Below are 20,812 nucleotides of genomic sequence, written 5' to 3'. Positions count from 1 at the left end.
GAATATCCCGCTAATTTCCTCTTATCATCAATAAACATATTAAAAGATGCGAATGTGAATTCTTCCTAAAAAGCAACCTAAAGTGTAAAAGCACAATTAAGTTTAACTCCGTAAGAGCACTAAGTTCTATGAAATAAGACTAATCAATGCAAACGAACGTGTAAAAGCACTAATCCGTTTTAACAAAGGTTATGACTCACATGTGACTACTAGGATGTATCACTACAAGCAATAATCACAATCATGCTACTTGTAATCAGGATTCTATCACTTTTGCGTATAATAAATCCTAATCTAGCAATGGAGATGAACATAAAATAAAACGATTCGTGACTCGATCAAACAAGTATTCAAATCATAAGACAATATAAATAGTGAATCATAATGGATAATATGGAGACAAAACTAATTTATTGAATGAAAACCCATATTTAGAAATCCAACTTATTCCTTAACCAATAATAAAATTAAGTACTCATGGCATAGGAGTTCATAACAAGGAGAAAAAGAAAACTCATCATGTTTCTAAACCCTAGGCAAAAATAGAAGAGAAGATAAGATCCTCCCATGTGTAAAGAGATATCCTTTTATATATTCTCCTTCTTTCCCCCAACCAATTCTCTGTTCAGGTCACGCATAAATTATGGCAAGCTCGCCAACCAAGCCTGTCTAGCCCATACAATATCAGGCCCAAGTCCATCTGAGTAAGTTACCCGGATCGGTGAGTCAACTCGGGATACTCCGATTCCGGCCGAGTTCAGTCCGATTCTGAGATATTTCTGGCCTGTTTCAGGCTCAATTATAGCTCCTACCCTGCATTCATTCCTTGACATTCATCTAACCACGATCATTCATATACATTGCAACCAATCATCTCTAATTCTATCTCTTCTTGCACTCTAACATTTCAAGCCTTGGCCATTATCACTAACACCAACTCATACAACACTGCACCTTTGTAATTCCTCTTCCCATTCTTCTCAGCTTCTCACAGCCACCATATACCGACTCCATTTCAAACCACCAGCTCCTTCACTGAATCCCCAAACTTCAATTGGAGTCACCGGCAACAAACTCAACCATTTCATCTTTCGATACCCGCAACACAAACTCGAACCATTCTTGCATTTGAGTCCCACTCGCCACTGCAACTCAAGACCCATTCCTAGCTCCATAATCTCGTCTAACTGCATCAACTCCAGCTACCATTTTGCCTCAGCATCACTCATGTACAGCTGTGGTGCATAACTTGCACAACTCACTATCTGCAACTCAGCTCAAACCACAAATCACAAATTTCAGTCCCTTGCATCACAACCTAACTCCTTCTCACAGCCACCATATACCGACTCCATTTCAAACCACCAGCTCCTTCACTGAATCCCCAAACTTCAATTGGAGTCACCGGCAACAAACTCAACCATTTCATCTTTCGATACCCGCAACACAAACTCGAACCATTCTTGCATTTGAGTCCCACTCGCCACTGCAACTCAAGACCCATTCCTAGCTCCATAATCTCGTCTAACTGCATCAACTCCAGCTACCATTTTGCCTCAGCATCACTCATGTACAGCTGTGGTGCATAACTTGCACAACTCACTATCTGCAACTCAGCTCAAACCACAAATCACAAATTTCAGTCCCTTGCATCACAACCTAACTCCTGCACAGTCTCAGGCCAAATCCACAGCAAACCACAACCTGAAGCAACTAGCAATTCTGCCACACTCCCTGCAGCTCAACCATCAAAACTTATAGCACCATTTACACTTTCTGCAGCTTAATTCGGCCAACACACCCCCATTGCAGACCAACTTTCCTTGTAATGTCTCAGCCCTCTCAAGCCAATAGCACACGGCTCCCGTCTCTTAAACTGCATCTTCTTCTCTTATATTCCGGCAAAGCCGCAACACCTTCATCTGCAACTTCCTTGCATTCTAGTTCAGCTGTAGCAATAACTTCCCATTGTCTGTATCAGTAGCAACATCATCACTGCAGTCACTTCAATCTAAGCCTAACATTCACCTAGACTGTTCATTTTCCGGTTCCTCAACTAACCCATTTTCTGTCTTGAAGCAGCACTAAAGCTTGTGCCATTCTCTATTCCTCACAATTCATCATGTTCTAGCCATCACCAATACATTCTCTGAAACTTAACATCTCAGCTCCATTGCAGTGTCTCTCTACAAATCCCTTGTGTTCTCACAGTTCCATTTCCCTTCTTTTCCTTCCTTGCACCTGCTCAACTCAACATTGGTTCATAACCCATTTGCTCATTCAAACCAGGAGAACCAACACCATCAACACCAACTCAAGCTTCTGCCACCAGTTGTAGTAGCTTCAATAATTAACTCAAGACCAAAACAATCCCATTCCTTCTTCCTTCTCAGTACCACAAAACCCTTGAGCTCATACAATGAATACTGGGGTTTAAATCTGAATTTAAGTAATACCCAACTCCAAATTTCTTCATTAACCTTCAATTTCTTCTTTAATTTCTCTCTTCATGAACTGTGAACATTTCATCAACCCTAGTTCTTCGACTGGAATCTCATAAAACCCTGAATTTGAGCTTAATTTCAACATTACCACAAACCCATTTCCCTTGGCTTCTGAAATCATCAAGAACACCCTTAATTACTTCTCTCACAATCGACAACAGCAATCACCGATTTCTCCTTCTCGAACTGATTGAACCAGAGCAGCACTAACTCATCTTCTTCCTTGGATCTTCTATAAAGAAATCAAACAACGCGCTTTCCATTTCTGAGATTGACAACAACTCTCATAATCTTCAAACTCTCAGATCTCTCTCTCTTTTTAATTTCTTGGACCAACAGCAACAACAACAGCTGTTTTTCTCAATTTCACTTTCAAATGATTGAGAAAGAAACTTTCTATTTAGGTTTAGGGTAAATGAGGGTAGAGCTGGATAATGATACCCGGTCGCCTCTGATAAGGGATAACCAATGTTTCCAACCCCTTATCCTTGGATGGTCTGTATTCAATGCTCTTCCAGAAAGAGAGTTGTCCCTTAACCTTGGGTCGGCTCCATTTATCACTCGCCTGTAATGACCTTTTTGCACTTCCCGCTCAAATTGAGCGATTTCTTCTTCTTTTGCTCCCAATGAATCCATTGCACCTAATAAACTCAAACTCACACATAAGATACATAATTCACAAGAAAAATAGCAAAGAAAGCATAAACTATAGATAATAAATAAGGTGTTTACGACACCTATCATATATATATATATATATATATGATATGTGTGTGTGTATGTGTGTTTGTGTGATTTTATAGTTCCTATTGATTAATTTGCTAATCATCTCCCCCTAATCGAAAATATTTCTGAAAGATTCTTTATGTTAGAGTACTACTCGGTCGAACTCGCATGCATTGCTATCTCTAGCATGTTTTTAGATGTTAGTGATCAAAACTATAAGTCTTGATTTATAGTCTACTATAGCTAAGTATCGAACTAGGATAAAAAGTGTAGTTGAGTTCAAGAACTCCATGGCAATCATCATACAAGACGAAGAACTACCCAAGGAACTGGTGGAACTTCATCGACTAAAAGGTATGTGGAGACTTGAACTTATCTATCACTCAAAAGTCTATCTACTCTATCTCCTATTTTGAGACAAAAGTCGTTTTGTTATATAGACTTTGATTATACACATTTGCTATTTCGAGCCGAGTTTATCTCGCTTATCTATTTCTCGTCGAAATACGTGTTGGTAAGCTTTCGCTTTGGCCAAGTTCATCTTTACCTAGTGACGAAAGTCAGTTATGTTTCAATCACTTTGAAAATGGCTTTGACGAACAATGGTTTGTGAATAACAACTATATAACGTCCTCTAAGAATGTTTCAATGATTGAAATGAGAGTTTAGATTATATAACCAATGTTGGATATAAGCATTGTGTGGCAACACATATATGTATAAGTCCTTATTCCTTGAACCAAAGTATGCGTACTTTGTTGATCAGGAAAACCGGAACAAGAGATGTGAACTTAGTCCGCGAACCCAGTCCACGTACTGGCGGAAGTTCTCATTCCGAGAATATCTGCTGGAGTTTGTGAACTTCTTCCGGGAACTTAAGTCCGCGAACTAAGTCCGCGTACTTGAGTTGGTTATATCTAAAGCGATTATTTGTGAACTTATATTTATATTAATTAAGGAATGCAATTTGCAAACCGTGGCTATAAAGTTCATGAATCGATTCGAGTGAATCAAATCGTTTTTGCTTCAATTGTATCTTGTATACTTCTATAAGATTTATACAATTGAACAACTCTCTAACTAGTTCATTTTTGAGTCATTTGAACTAGTTATGGTGAAGAAGATTATGGTTGATATGAAAGTGCTCATATGGCTAACCACTTGGTTAACTATTGTTGAACCAACAAATGTACATGTTTGGGTACGGTTACACAAACCTAAAATCGTGCATTTCATTTGTGTGTAACAATCTAAGTTTTTGATCCAAGGTTGAAAGATATTATCTTGAATCTAATCAGGTTTTCATCTAACGGTGAATATTGAATGCTTTGTTACTAAGCTAACATTGATTGCAAACCCTGATTTTAAAGACTATATAAGGGAGAACTCTAGCAACTAGGAAACCTGAACCCCACACCTCCTGTGTGATACTAGTTGTATTAGCTAGAGTCGATTCTCCTTTAACCTTAGGTTTCTTCTCGAGACCCTGTAGGTTAACGACTTGAAGACTTCATTGGGATTGTGAAGCCAGACCGATACTACTTTCTTGTAGTTGTGTGATCTGATCTTGCTGATTATATCGCTGAGTACAATCGTAACGATTGGCTTGAGATTAATATCTCTGATAGCCAAGATATAAAAGTAGTCACAAACATCTTCGTCTCATCGTTTGCGATTCCATAATATCCTCTTTCGCCGCGTCGATTAAGATTATTGTGAGGTGATTGATAATACTAGGTTGTTCTTCGGGAATATAAGTCCGGATTATCAATTGGTTCCTGTTCACCTTGATTTATCAAAAGACGGAACGAAAACTTGTAGGTATTTCTGTGGGAGACAGATTTATCTATTACCATAGACTTTTCTGTGTGATACAGATTTGTTTATTAAAGTCTTTGACTTTAGGTCGTAGCAACTCTTAGTTGTGGGTGAGATTAGCTAAGGGAATCAAGTGCGCAGTATCCTGCTGGGATCAGATACGTAAGGAGTGCAACTGTACCTTGGATCAGTATGAGATTGATTGGGGTTCAACTGCAGTCCAGACCGAAGTTAGTTTGTAGTAGGCTAGTGTCTGTAGCGGCAGTGTGTGTTCAATCTGGACTAGGTCCTGGGGTTTTCCTGCATTTGCGGTTTCCTCGTTAACAAAATTCTGGTGTCTGTGTTATTTCTTTTTCATATTATACTTTGTTATATAATTGAACATATCACAGGTTGCGCGTTAAGATCAATCAACTAGAATATCCAACCTTTGGTTGTTGATTTACATTGATTGACACTTGAACATTGGTCTCTGGTACCGTTCAAGTTATTTCACATAATAATCAGGCTCACAGATTTCTATCTGTTCGATTTGCTGATTACATTGTGAAATAAAGATATTATAACTCTTTGATATACTTTATTAAGATTGAGTCTAGTTGATTCTCTTGAAAGTATATTGGAGTTAGTCCATACAGATTGCTAACCGAAATATTGGGTGAGATTTTTGTACCCCCGCTTTTTCACTTTACTTAGGGTTGGATGTATGTATATGTTTCTAAAATTCTTCTAGATTACTTTTCTAATCATCTTCCCCTTAATCGAAGAAATTTCTGAAGAATCCCTCACTTAAGGTTGGATATATATATATAAATGCACTTCTAAAGTTCTTATGGATTATTTTGCTTATAAGTATCCACTGTCAGATATGCTTGATTCTAACGCCGTGCAGGTTATCCCGGAGGAACATATAGAAATTCATTTTAACCTATTCATTACACATTTCCATGTGTAACATGAACCAAGTGCAAGGGTGACTTCAATGACATAATGTTTCACTATTATTGTCCTATGTTAATATTTATAGTTCTTATTAGCAATGTTGATATTTCTATGGGTGGATCCTCATGTTAGAGCATTGATCGGTTGAACTCACAAGTGTTGCTATCTCAAGCTTGTTGTCAAATTTAGTTATCAAAACTATATATTGAAATCTAGTCTACATTTAGTCAGTCTCGGATTAGGATAGAAGTGTGTAGTTGAGAATCGGATTTCACTGCATTCTACCGTTTGAAGGAGAAGATCAACATGAGATCTAGAGAAATTCTTCAACAAAGGTAAGTAAAGACCGAACCACATATTTTTCAAGATTTCACCTTTTTATGTATGAGACATTATCGCATGACTAAATTAGACAGTATACTCATAACTTAAATTTCAAGTCAAGTTTATCTTGAATATCGTTCTCGAAATATGCTAAGCTTAAGAACATTTGTTCATACTTGATGAATTTGGTGAAATTTTTTTTATTGTTTATGACCTAATTATGATTCAAGATTTATCATTTGAAAATAGCCTGTAACAGTGATATGTGTCATTGATGTTATTCGGAATGTTTCGAATCGATTATTAGAGAGATATAGAACTATTGTATATCTGGATACAGGATAGTATGCATACCAGTTCACATACTGGGAGAACTTTTATAGGCTCGGATCCGCAGTACATGTACCGGCATAGCTATAGTTCGGCAGCGACTTTGTGGTACGCATACCCGGTATCCATACCACAAAAAGTCCGTGAACTCGTGAACCTGGAAAGGTATGCATACCTAGTATGCAAACCGGAAAAGATCTGTTGGTTTCAAAACCGGAAAGGTACGCATACCATAAAAGATCTGTGAGTTCCTGAATTTGTTTTTGTCTTAAGGGTACACATACCCGTTACACGTACTATAACAAGAATATTCACGATATGGGTACAACACACGTACTTACCCTGTCAAATATTTTCAGATGTATCAGAATTATTTCTATGAGATAATCATCATTCGAATAACTCTCTAAGAACACAAATAGACATGATTGATCACATTTGTGACTTAAGGAAACTCTTAAATTGTTATATGAAAATGGTTAAGCTTATTGTTCAATTGTCTAGTTTCAGCTAACTTTTATGAACCAAGCATTATACATGGTTCAGTTACGGTTCATCCTAACCAGAGTGTATGTTTTGTTATGTTAGTCTCAAGTTAAGTTTTTCATCTAACGATGATTATTGATTGCTTGATTTCAAATCTACCTTAGATTAAATCTAAAACAACCTTGATCTTGAAAGTCTATAAAAGGAGAACCTCAAACAACTTGGATCTTTGAATCCCTGACACTATTCTTGTGTGTCCTAGTTGTAAACTAGAGTCTCACTCTCTTTCAAACCCTTCTAGGGTTTAGCGACTAAAAAGACTTCACCTAGGGATTCTTGAAACCAGGTCCAACTGTCGTTATCATGATAGTTCGTGCATCCTGATATTTTTTTAATTGTCGAGCCTTACTCCAACAAACAAGATAGATAAAAATCACAAAGTTTCTTCGTCTCAGACTTTGTGATTCCACAAGTTTATACTTATGAGGTGAATAATAATCTAGGCTGCTCTTCGGGACCGAATTTTGAGGTTTACTAGACTTTTTCTATTGTAAACGATTTCCTACCTCACCTTGATCTTTGATCAGAACATAAATATGAAAAAGCGGGGGTTTAACAAACACACCCAATATTTCGCTTAGCAATATGTATGGACAAACTCCAATATACTTTCGAGAGAACTAACTAGACAGTCAGACTCAATCTCAAGAAAAATATATCCAAGAGTTGTATCTCAGTTTCACAATGTAATCAGCAAATCAAACAGATAGAAATCCGTGAGCCTGATTATTATGTGAAACAACTTGAACGGTACCAAAGACCAATGTTCAATTGTCAATCAATATAATCAACAACCAAAGGTTGGATTCTCTAATTGATTGAAATATGCATAACCTGTAATATTTCTATTATATAACAAAATATAATGCGGAAAAGAAATAACACAGACACTAGAAATTTTGTTAACGAGGAAACCGCAAATACAGAAAAACCCCGGGACCTAGTCCAGATTTGAACACCACATTGTATTAAGCCATTACAGACACTAGCTTACTCCAAGTTAACTTCGGACTGGAATGTAGTTGAGCCCTAACCAATCTCACAATGATCAAGGTACAGTTGTGTTCCTTACGCCTCTTGAACCACGCCGGATTCTGCGCACTTAATTCTCTTAGCTGATCTCACCCAAAACTAAGAGTTGCTACGACCCAAAGTCGAAGACTTTAATAAACAAATATGTATCACACAGAAAAGTCTACAGAAGTAGATAAATTTGTCTCCCACAGATATACCTATGAGCTTTGTTCCGTCTTTTGATAAATCAAGGTGAACATGAAGCAATTGATAAACCAGACTTATATTCCCGAAGAACAACCTAGTATTATCAATTACCTCACAATATTATTAATCGATTAACAAAACTGTTAGAGCACTGCTCGGTCGAACTCGCAAGCGTTGCTATCTCAAGCTTGTTTGTCAAGTTTAGTTGCCAAAACTATAAGTCTTGATTTCTAGTCTACTTATAGCTAAGTCTCGGACTAGGATAGAAAGTGTAGTTGAGCTCTAGACTCCACGGCGTTCATCATGCAAAGACGAAGAACTACTCAAGGAACTGGTGGATCTTCATCGATAAAAAGGTATGTGGATACTTGAACTTATCTATCACTCAAAATTCTATCTACTATATCTCCTATATTAATACAAAAGTCGTATTGCTATATAGACTTCGATTATACACATTTTCTATTTCGAGCCGAGTTTATCTCGCTTATCTATTTCTCGAAATATGTGTTGGTAAGCTTTCTCTTTGGCCAAGTTCGTCTTTACTCGTGACGAAAGTCATGTTGATTGTTTCAATCTCTTGAAAATCGCTTTGATGAAAAGTAGTGCGTGAATAACCACTATATAACATCCTCTAAGAATGTTTCAATGATTGAAATGAGAGTTTAGAATATATAACCATGTTTGTATATAAACATTGTATGTGTATTCATACTTTGTAAGTCCAAAATCCTTGAACCAAAGTATACGTACTTTGCTTGTTCAGGATAACCGGAGCTAAGTCCGCGTACCCGTACACGTACTGTCGGAAGTTCACATCCCGTGAATTTCTGCTGGAGTTTGTGAACTGAAAACAAGCTCAGTCCGGGTACTTAAGTATGCGTACCCGTATGCGTACTTAAGTGGATTATTTTTTAATAACGGTTTATTCATGAACTAAGACATATATAAACTAAGGAATGTAATCTTTCCAAACCGTGGCTATAATGTTCATGAATCGATTCGAGTGAATCAAAATCATTTTTACTTCGATTGTGTCTTGTATACTTCTATAATATCTAAGCAATTGAACAACTCTCTAAACTAGTTCATTTGAGTCATTTGAACTAGTTATGGTGAAGATGAATAAGGTTGATATGAAAGTGCTCATATGACTAACCATTGGTTAACTATTGTTGAACCAACTAGGTGTACACGTTTAGGTACGGTTGCACAAACCTAAATGAGCGTGCATTTCATTTGTGTATAACAAGCTAAGTTCGATCTAACGGTTGAAAGATATTAGCTTGAATCTAATCAGGTTTTCATCTGACGGCGAATATTAAATGCTTTTTTACCAAGGTAACTTAGATTGCAAACCATGATTTGGAGACTATATAAAGGAGAACTCTAGCAACTGGGAAACATAATCCCCACACCTCCTGTGTGATACTAGTTGTATAAGCTAGAGTCTATTCTCCTTTAACCTTAGGTTTTATCGAGACCCTGTAGGTTAACGACTTGAATACTTCATTGGGATTGTGAAGCCAGACCCAACTATTTTCTCTGTAGTTGCTTGATCTGATCTTGTTGTTTCTTTCGTATTAAGTACAGTTGTAAAATTGGCTCGAGATTAATTTCTCCGATAGGCAAGATAAAAAAGTAGTCACAAACATCTTCGTCTCATCGTTTGTGATTCCACAATATCTTGTTTCGCTAGTCGATTAAGATTATTGTGAGGTGATTGATATTTCTAGGACGTTCTTCGGGAATATAAGTCCGGTATATCAATTGGTTCATGTTCACCTTGATTTATCAAAAGAAGGAACAAAACTCGTAGGTATTTTTGTGGGAGGCAAATTTATCTATTACCATAGACTTTTCTGTGTGATACAGATTTGTTTATTAAAATCTTCGACTTGGGTTCGTAGCAACTCTTAGTTGTGGGTGAGATAAGCTAAGGGAATCAAGTGCGTATTATCTTGCTGGGATCAGAGACGTAAGGAGCGCAACTGTACCTTGGATCAGTGTGAGATTGATTGGGGTTCAACTACAGTCCAGACCGAAGTTAGTTTGTAGTAGGCTAGTGTATGTAGCTGCTTAATACAGTGTGTGTTCAATCTAGACTAGGTCCCGGGGTTTTCTGCATTTGTGGTTTCCTCGTTAACAAAACTTCTGGTGTCCGTGTTATTTCTTTTCCGCATTATATTTTGTTATATAATTGAAATATCACAGGTTGTGTGTTGTATCGATCAATTGGTAAATCCAACCTTTGGTTGTTGATTGAAATTGATTGATCCTTGAACATTGGTCTTTGGTACCGTTCAAGTTATTTCTCTTGTATTCAATCAGATTCGCAGATTTCTATTTGTTTGAGTTGGGGTTGAATCGAGAAATTGAGATATAACTCTTTGATATACTTTTTATTAAGATTGAGTCTGACTCTCTAGTTGATTCTCTTAAAAGTACATTGGAGTTAGTCCATACAGATTACTAAGCGAAATATTGGGTGAGGTTGTTAGACCCCCGCTTTTTCAATTGGTATCAGAGCAGGCAAACACGTTTAAAGACCTTATAAGTCTGTGTTTGTGGCGATCTGACTCTATGGACATAAATTCTATCTTCATAAACGTACCACCAATCTTCGATGGCTCAAACTACTTGTGGTGTAAAATCGCTATGCGTGTTTTTCTTCAAGCTCGTGATTTTCAAACATGGGTACGTGTTGTTAATGGCTATGATGCTCCCGTTGTTGCAGTAGGAGATGCGACCGCTCCAAAGGATATTGGTGGATATGACCCTGCTGAGATTCTTACTGCAAAGAAAAATTTCGACGGTTTGAACGCCATCATTCATGCCATTACCCCAGATCTTCAGCACCATGTGACTACGTGCACTCGGTCTAAAGATGCTTGGGATATCTTAGAAACCGTATTTGAAGGAAATATCAGTGAAAAGGAAGCCAGGATTCAAAACCTAAATTCTGATTGGGAAAACCTTCGTATGGAAGATGAAGATTCATTTGATGAGTTTAATCACAAAATGTATGAAATTGTTAATGCATCATTTGCATTAGGTAAGGCTATTCCTGAAAAGGACATTGTGATGAAAATTCTCAGATCGCTGCCATCTAGATACTATTCTAAGAAGCATGCCATCGTTGAGGGAAATAACCTTGATGCTCTCTCCAGAAATACGCTGGTTGGGAAGTTAAAGATCTTTGATCATGAGCATACATCAAAAACTGGAAAGGATGTTGATTTCGAAGCACAAAAAAACACTAAATTACTTGACAAAAGTAAAAGTGTTTGCATCTCTGAAGATGATCTTTCTGAGAATGATTCATCAGATGAAGATCTTGACAAGTCAGTCTCTTTGATCACAAGACAGTTTAGAGACCTTCTATTGAAGAGAAGTAAACGGTTCTCCAGAGATAAACCTAGGTCATCAGTTAAACCTCACAATCGTATTCCTTCTGAAAACAGGGATATTGACGAGACTGATGACGAGGATATGCCACAGTGCTTTAAGTGTAAAGGTTTTGGTCATTTTGCAAATGAGTGTCCGAACCGCAGAAAATACACTGAGAACAAAGGTCTTGCTGCAACTCTTGATGAAATGTCTGATCACTATGATTCCAATGAAGACGAAAAATCAAGTGTTGCACTTCTTTGTGAAAATATTGATTTTGATAATTGTAGCAATACATACATCAATCTCGATATCATTTCAGAAGAGAACTCAACCAATCTGGAAGAAAAAATTGACCTTTCCGTTGAAAACTCTCTATCTAACTTTTCAGGTTCTACTATGTGTATAGCATCTTGCACATCTCAAATGCCTGAATCATATTCCAGATTGACATGCTCTTATTGTCCGCTCAAAGGCCATGCACTATCAAAGTGTTTCAAGTATAAACAAAAATTGAGGCATGTCAACAATCTTCAACGAAGAGAAAATCGATTAGCAACAAGCTCAAACTTGTTCAAAAGACCGTTGAGGTATGTAACATTTTATCTTCGTCAAATAAGTTAGTTTCCAAGGATAAGACAAGACCATTAGAAAGGAATTTATGGTCTAAACACTATGAGAAACGGGGTTCTATGAATTCCGATCGAAAAGGACATGGTGGACAGATTATTGTTCACCCCAGCACAACTTAGTTTGTGTTGGTTAGTGCATCTTGTCTCATGTGCCTGATCAAAAGAGACAAGATTTTGCACACCTCAGGCTTTAAGAAAAGAAAAGTCTTTAGTCGTTTTGATTTTCTTTTTGTTTTTCTCTGGGAGCATTGTAAAGTCAGGAATTCATGTCGCTTTTCATATCTAATTGATATTGGAATGGACTTCCCTGTTTAATCAATAAAAGAGGGTTAAAATCGAAAATTCTGCCTTTTATAGGGTATGAGTTGTGCGTACATGAATCCTTTTAAGTGTATAAAGGTTATGTAACCCTACATTCCTTTTTCCTTCCCTGAAACTCTTTTTAACTTAAGACTGCTTGTTGGGTTTAAGTTGTGATTTCCTCTCACATAGCATATGGATACTCCAAGCATCATGTCTTCTGATGGAAAAGATGTTAATACGATTTTTAATCCATCAATCATGAAGGAAAAAGAAAAATCTCCATTACCTCCAACTTTGAAAAGAAAAAGAAGGAATGTGAGGAAGCCAAGAGTTGTTCCTTCAAATTCTCAGAAGTTTTCTGATGTTCTTGAAGAGTTGAAGGAAGCAAGGAAGGAGATTCAACAAATAAAGGATTTTGTTTTGAGAACTCTTGAAATTCAAAAGGCCCTGGTTCGACATCATCAGCCTAGAAGGTTTGTTGGAATTGGCTCCTTTGTTCATGAACCGTATGTTCCGATGGCTGTTGACGAGCTCGAGGACAATAAAGAATTTTTCAGTGGTCTCAACGTCTAGGAAACTTCTTATGAGAATTTATTCTTGTGTTTTAAGAAAGATAACTAGGGTCTGGAATAGCCTTTTGTTTATGGGTGAAAACTATTCCTGCCGAATTTGGTAATTTAGGGTGTGTGGATGAGGAATGAATCTAAACCCTAAACAAATGCACTGCACGGGAGTGCTTTGTGATTCGAGAAATCAATCTGTACAATTCTGGCCTAAACCAAGAAATGACCGTTCCAGACTTGCTTCGGTCACAAAGTGAAGGATGATCTTAAGGAGGGAAGCGAAGAAGGTGTTGAGATTGTGAAGGTGTTGGCTATGTATGACTTGTATCAGAAAGCTGAACTGGCTTACAGAGTGAAAGCTATCAGTTATGGTGTTGGAATACGATTGTATCAACACTTGGTTTCTGTTGTCTTGTCTTGTTTGAAAATAGAGAGGAGAACCTATTTATACAAGTCATTGAGCCTAACCCACGTCTCTCATGGGAAGTGGAGAAAGTGGAGTGATGGAGTAGTGGAGTTGCGTGTGTTAGTGTTACACGATCAGTCTTGCCCACTTCTCCCATCATCACTAACCGTCCATGACTTCCTGACACGTTCTTGTGATGGCGCGTTGTGCTCTGCACGCTGTAAACCGCCAGACCAATACCCTAGTATGTATCCCCAAGTTTGTGACATGATTGATGTCTCGAATGTGCGGATCGTGGGACCCACAAAAGGTAGCATGTAATGCTAGGTTAAATAACTAAGTTATTTGGGAATTTGATACTTGTAAAATATCACGTGAATTCTATGCGTGTAATGCATCGAATATATTCAGCATGTTTGAAGCATCGCTGTTGAGCGTCTTAAAATAGCATCATGTCCATCCTACTTCATGTGATGGTTTGGAGGCTTCGCAAGCAAGTCCTCTCTTGGCCGACCACATGGTGTGGTAGAGTGGAGGATGGTAATCACCATGACACCTCATTGACCAACTAACTCCTGACTAGGGCTGTATAACCAAGCAGGTGAAGTTGAACGGACGAGATGATCTTTGAGACACTCATCTGCGACCATTAGTGGAATTAGGGTTTATGAAGAGGTGCGCAAGCATCACTCTTCAGCTTGGTCGAATCCAAGCTTTGGACACGATTTTGGCAAGGACGATTGGTCATGTGTGTAGACGGCATGCCGGTGTACATGCCCATACCTCATTGTCTCGTGAAAGTGTAATCTAGATCGCTCAATTTGTCCGGAAAAGAGGAGCGGCTAGGATTGATTTGCGACAGAGATTTTGTGCCGCAAAGGACGCACGTCATGCCAACTTTGGGCGCGCGTTTCGAGGCGACCAAGCCTGGTCGGTCTTGGCCAATTAGTATGGTGTGCAGACGACGGGCTGATGTACACGCCTGTGTTTCATTTTCCCATAGAAACGTGATCTAAGACACTCAATTTTTCTGGCAAAGTTGAGTGGTCGAGATTAGTTTGCAATTGGGAGGTGTGACCACGCCTAGTTTGGGCGTGCGAATCGAGGCAACAAGGCATGATATGCCTTGGCCGATCGGGTGTGGAGATAGATGGGCCCACGGTGATCATGTTGATGCGCACCGGACCTGCCTAGTCTATTCCTGGACCCTTCATTCGTGCAGGAGAAAATGGACGCTCGTGATGTTCAAACCCTAATTAGGGTTTCACCGGTCGTGCGTCATTCCTTGTTTGGGCGTACGAACTGGAACGACCAACTATAGTTGGTCCTGACCGATCGGTCATGTATGTAGGCAGGCCCATGGTGATTATGTTGACATGCTCTGGGCCCTTTGAATCTACATCTTCACCCTCCATCTATGCCTGCGAAGATGGATGGTTGAGACTACTTTGCGATACATGTAATGTGTCGCAAACCCTAATTTAAAGTTTCTCGTCCACGTTGTTTTGGTTGGACGTATTGGCAAGCCATGCTACCCTTTTGAGGAGGCCGACCATGCGGGTCCGCATTGGGCCGGTGGTGAATACTCCAATACCTGCTTGAGGGTTATGGATTCGATCTGAGCCATCCAATCATGCTGGTGAAGTTGGATGGTCGTGATCGTTTCTGAGACTGATATGGACAGTCCAGATGCTCAATCGGGCTAGTATAACACTCCAAGAGTTATAGCCTGTACGGGTATTTTGTACATGCTTCATTATTAATGCTTGAAGATTCGTGTTGCTCTGCTGAGAGCAACACTCAGTCTTCATGCCGCACCAATGATAAGAGTGGAGCAATACAGGAAATACAAGGCTGGTCATACATTAATAATGTTATAAATTCACAAGGTATATGGGATTGTTGCTACATGCTCCATTTTAGGTGAATTAGTAAGTGGAGAAGTATTCATCACTTATCAGTGGCTTTATCCTTTGCAGGATGTCAGCGCATAAATTTGGTTTTACAATTTTAGCCCTGAACTAAAATCCACCATCAACATTAAGTCCCCTGCCTAGCGCATAATGGTTGCATTATTGTGGGGTAGGCATGAGATGGTGACAGTTAAAGATAAAACTTATGAGACAAAGTTAGATGTTACCAGGAGAGACGGGTCGTCTTGTCCTTGGAGCATGTCACGTTCAATAGGCGTTCAGGCGAGCGTTCCCCTAGCATGGTGTCGGTCTTGCCTGCTTCGATCGACCTTGCTATGCCTGCTTCGATCGAGGGGCTATTGCTCCTGCTTGATCGAACGTGGGCTTGATGTGCCTAATCGACGGACTATTGCGCATGCTTCATTCGTGGGAGTACGCCAGGTGTGACGACGACCTTGGTGGGACCAGTTTCCTCCTTCAGATATTTGAGCCAAGAAGGAAATAGAACTTGTATGCTCCTTTACCCATAGAAAACCGTGCATGTAACCCTGAACGGATGTGGACCCCACTATGTATATGGTTCGACCAAACGTTACCCTGTTGCACCTGTTTGATAGGCATGTGGGCTCGCCTACTTCGCTCAACCGTGGGACTCATCATGCGTCTTCTTGATCGAACGTGGGCTTGTTGTGCCTGCTTCGGTTAAACGTGGGTCCACTATGTGCCTGCTTTGGTCGAACGTGGGACCCGATGTAAGCATGCTTGCTTCGAACATGGGCAGATGTGCATGCTTCAATTAAACACGGGTCCACCGTGTACATGCTTCAAACGTCGGCCCCGTGCTTCGACTGAAAACCGGCCCTGCTGTGTGCGCCTATTTCATTCGAATACCAGCCTTATGACCTTGATCAACTCCGGCTTCGTGGACTCGACCAACACCGTCCTTGTTTGCTGATGTGGCCCAATACCAGCCTTACTTGCTGACGTGGCCCAATACCAACCTTGTGACCTTGATCGGCCTTGACCAATACCGGCCTGACGTGACCCCAGCCTACTTTCGTGACGTGATATCAGTCTTGCTTGCGTGACGGGATATTAACCTTGCGATCTCGACCAATACCAGCTTCGCGAACTTGGCCAATACCGGCCTCGTTTGCTGACGTGGCTCAATACCTGCCTCGTTTGCTGACGTGGCTCAATACCAGCCTTGCTTGCTTTGCCCGAACGTGGGACCCGCCGCGTGCCTTTGCTTGGGGCCGGCTGTTGCCTCACCCAACACCAGACTTGCTCCTTGACCAACACCGACCTTGCCTTGACGAACACCGGCCTTGCTGACGGACATCGCTGCCTCGACCGACACCGGCCTTGCTGTCTTATTTCGTTCGAACACCGGACTTGTCCCGTATACCATCTTTGTTACTTCTACCAACACCGACCTTGCTGCTGTGACCAACACCGGTCTTGCTGACTAACACCGGTTTTGCTAACCAACATCGGTCTTCCCTTTGCTCGAACGTGGCACCCAGGTGTGCTTGCTTTGCCCAAACGTGAACCTTGTATGTTCGAACGTGGTGTGGGTCCCGCTGAGAGCGTTGAAGCAGCTTCTGGAGCGAGCAGGTCCTGGAGAGCGTTGAAGCAGCTTCTGGTAGAGGGAGCGTTGAAGCGGCTTCTGCTGGAGAGAGTGTTGAAGCGGCTTCTGCTGGAGACAGTGTTGAAGCAGCTTCTTCAGGAGAGAGCGTTGAAGCAATCTTCTTGTGGAAGAGCGGTGAAGCATCTTTCTCTTTAGTTTGATTTACACTTGCGAATTACATGCTTCTTGATTGACCGTGTTGAAGAAGTCCCTGACTGACGGTGAAGGAACTTCATGCTGAGCCTCAGTCCCCAAGCGTGATTTACATGGTTCCATCTTGTATGGTCGGTGGGTTTACCATAATAAAGATATTGCCATCTCTCCTCCATGACTCTACTACTTCTCCGTGGGAAAATAAAATATGCAGAAGTTCGGATTACCTCTGTCCGTAGTGGTTGTTGCTACGGTGAAGCTTGAACAACGGTTCTCAACCGCAGCTGCTATCAGAAGAGACTGGGAGGAAGATGGCGCGAACTTGGCGGTCTTCATATAGTGGTAGAGCTCGTCTAGTTATTAGAGGGAAAAGCTAATGATGGAACCGATGGCTTCTTGATGCTGCCTCATGGAATGAAGAAGAGGGGGACAGTCCCATGCCCACGAGTATCCATTGAGCCTTCGATTTGATAGATGTTTCCACGCTGGGTTCATGAGACCGTCTTTACGCCTGCGTTGCGCTTCACAGACGTCCAGGAATATCACCGACCTTTGACAATACTTCTGCACTCTTGAGTATATATTCGTCTTTGGACATCTTTGAACGGTAGCGTGCTTGCATCTCTCTATATTCACCATCTTTGAGATGGGTAGTGCTAAGTGTCATACTCCTTTGCCATTATCATCTTTGGATAGTGTCTTTGAGGAGTAGGGAAGTTCCTTCATGCGAATGACTTAACTAATGATGAAGCTCTTGACATGGAGAATCTGTATGTACCTCTTAAGACCCAGGTGCAATCTCCTTTGGTAATGCAACTACTTCTTCTACGGGAGACGAAATTCTGAAAGCGTCTCTCATTTATGTTGCTGCCTGTGGATGGGGAAAAACGATTTGCTGTTTTTACGGAATTGAAGAGTCGACCGTGTGGAGACTCCTTGAAACGAGCGAAATGTTGAACCTCACACAGATGCACTGCAAGAAGGGAGTGTTTTAAGTTCGAGAGATCAATCTGTAAGACCCCGGCCTAAACCAAGAACAATGGTCGTTCCAGAGTCACTTTGGTCACAAGAGAGGATGGGTTGATCTGTAGGAGGGAAGCTGAGAAATGCGTGAGATCAATGGTGATCTGAGATTGTAGGTGTGTTGTGAATTCAGCATGAAAATGCTCTGAATGATTGAATTTTGCTCAATTGAGAGTAATTTCTGTGAGTTCGTGTAGACGACAGATTGTCTGTATGAACTTTGATGAGAAATTGCTCGTTTTGGCGAAATGTTGTTTGAATGTTCGAAAACTGTTGTTCTTTTAATCAGGATCCAGATACATTTTATAATACCGGAGTTGAAAACACCATGATCCCATGAAGTGTGACAGTTGCTGGAATCAGAGAATGGGAAATGGGGAAATCGTGTTAAAACCAATTACTCATCATGCGGAGACTTGGTTAACTTTCCACCCACTACTTTGCTGATTCTTCCAACTGATTTCACGACTTGCTCACATTCTCATCGTGGGTGAACACACGTGCCGTAGACCGCCAGACCAAAACCCTAGTTAATATCCCCCCATATGACACGATTGAAATCTCGTGATTGTGGAGTCAGTTGCGGACTTTATGGGACGATGAGTCCATGTAGCGCTGAGTCAAACATGATTAGCAAATGTTCTGAAACTCATGAGTTTAACGTGTCTGCTGGGACAAGGTATCATTATAACCTAAGACGAGCAAAACTGTGTTGCTAGATTGTTGAATATTGATAGTTGAACCAATATTCTTTGATTTGAGCAAATATTGATAGTCTGAGCGAATATTGCTAATTGAGTAAATATTGCCGGTTCGAGCGAATATTGCTAGTTCGAGCAAATATTGCTAGTTTGAACAAATATTGTTCTTTTGATGAATTGTTGGTAGCTGAACCAAATAAAATATTAATTTTTAAGTTACTGACTGTTGAGTCGAGCAAAATAAATATGAATGTTAATCATGGAATCAACATAAAATTATCAGAGTGTTCGAATCTGCTCAGAATCACGTTTCTGCAAAGCTCTGGATTCAAAACCGTAATTTTACCGAGATAATGATTTATTGCAAATCACATGAAACCGGCTACATGGGATGACGGGTTCACCATATAACGCCTAGATGCTCGAATGCGCAAAAACACCAAAGTCTCTTGACCAGTTGGTGAAAGAATGATTAAATGCCGGTTCAATCATTTACTGAAATAATGCTCGTGTGAGCGACAAATCATAAAACCTGTTTTATGGAAAATATGACGGACCGTCCAAGAGGTCATGAGACCGGATCTTGGTGGCCGTGGGACCAGTAGATGGTCGTTTGAGCGAACTTCCAATTGTTTGGAAAGAGTTCGAACCTAATATGAGCAGCTGAGCAAATTAGGTTAAAATCATTAAAGCACGCGGGACCAGCTGTTTGCAAGCCTCAGGGTCACCCTTGGTCGGTCAAGGGGATGTGCCCGTGTCACCAGGATGTCCGTGCTTCAGTCCTGAGAATTTTGATATTTTCTGATGCACGTTTGAGCAACATTTGGAGAAAATATGCAAAATCCATGGTTTTGCTGAAACCGGCAAAAATACATGAGATGATGGAAATAATAAATAAACATGAATCACAAGGTGTGGGACCGGCCACGGCTAGGGCATGGACGGCCGGATGACACGCGGTCCCACATGCTTTCCCCAGTTTTACGTGATTTCATGTATTTTTCTTTGATTATAAGGGAAATTCCATGAAACTGGAGAGTTTGGCGAAATTAGGGAACTTCCATGAGATGAGAGACATAAATTAAAATATAAAATAGGGAATGAGAGTGTGGGACCGGCAATGGCCGTGGAATGGACGGCCGGCCAATGGGCGCAGGTCCCATGACACTCTTCCCAATTTTATGTAATTTTGATGATTTTAGATAACTTTTCATAAAATCAAAGGGATTTGTTGAAAACCAAGATATTTTGTTGAAATCAGGGAGTTTTCATGAAATCAGGAAACCAAACACAAAATAATAATAAAATAGTGGGCGTGTGGGACCGGCTAGGGCATAGCCGGCCGACAAGAGCCCGGTCCCACAAGTTTTCCTAATTTTTTAATATTTTTCATTATTTTAGAGAAAATACATGAAATTAGGTAATTTTAGGGAAAATTCATAAAATCAAGGAATTTTCATAATTTGAGAAAGAATAATAAAATAATGGGATGTGAGGTGTGGGACCGGCCACGACCAAGGAATGCGGCCGGTCGGCGGTCCCGCGACACCTTTCCCTAATTTTATTATTTTTGATAAAATCATGTGATTTAGATAAAATACATGAAATTAGGTAATTTTCATGATTTTAGGGAAAATTCATAAAATCAAGGAATTTTCATAATTTGAGAGAAATAATAAAATAATGG

The 20,812-nt window shown here is 40.1% G+C and overlaps 1 long non-coding RNA gene across 1 annotated transcript; it reads right to left on the bottom strand.

Moving 5' to 3' along the window:
- Nucleotides 1-435: 435 nt before the first annotated feature.
- LOC113298456 lies at nt 436-2,900 on the bottom strand. The gene is made up of 2 exons (XR_003334197.1): nt 1,660-2,900; nt 436-1,318 (listed from the first exon to the last, which is right to left on the bottom strand). It is a non-coding gene; the product is annotated as an uncharacterized LOC113298456 (long non-coding RNA).
- Nucleotides 2,901-20,812: the final 17,912 nt, after the last annotated feature.

This window comes from Papaver somniferum, chromosome 7 (assembly GCF_003573695.1).
Source record: "Papaver somniferum cultivar HN1 chromosome 7, ASM357369v1, whole genome shotgun sequence".
Classification (NCBI taxonomy): Eukaryota; Viridiplantae; Streptophyta; class Magnoliopsida; order Ranunculales; family Papaveraceae; genus Papaver; species Papaver somniferum.
Note: the sequence above shows the minus strand (reverse complement) of the source record. Positions and strands in the feature narration are given on the sequence as shown.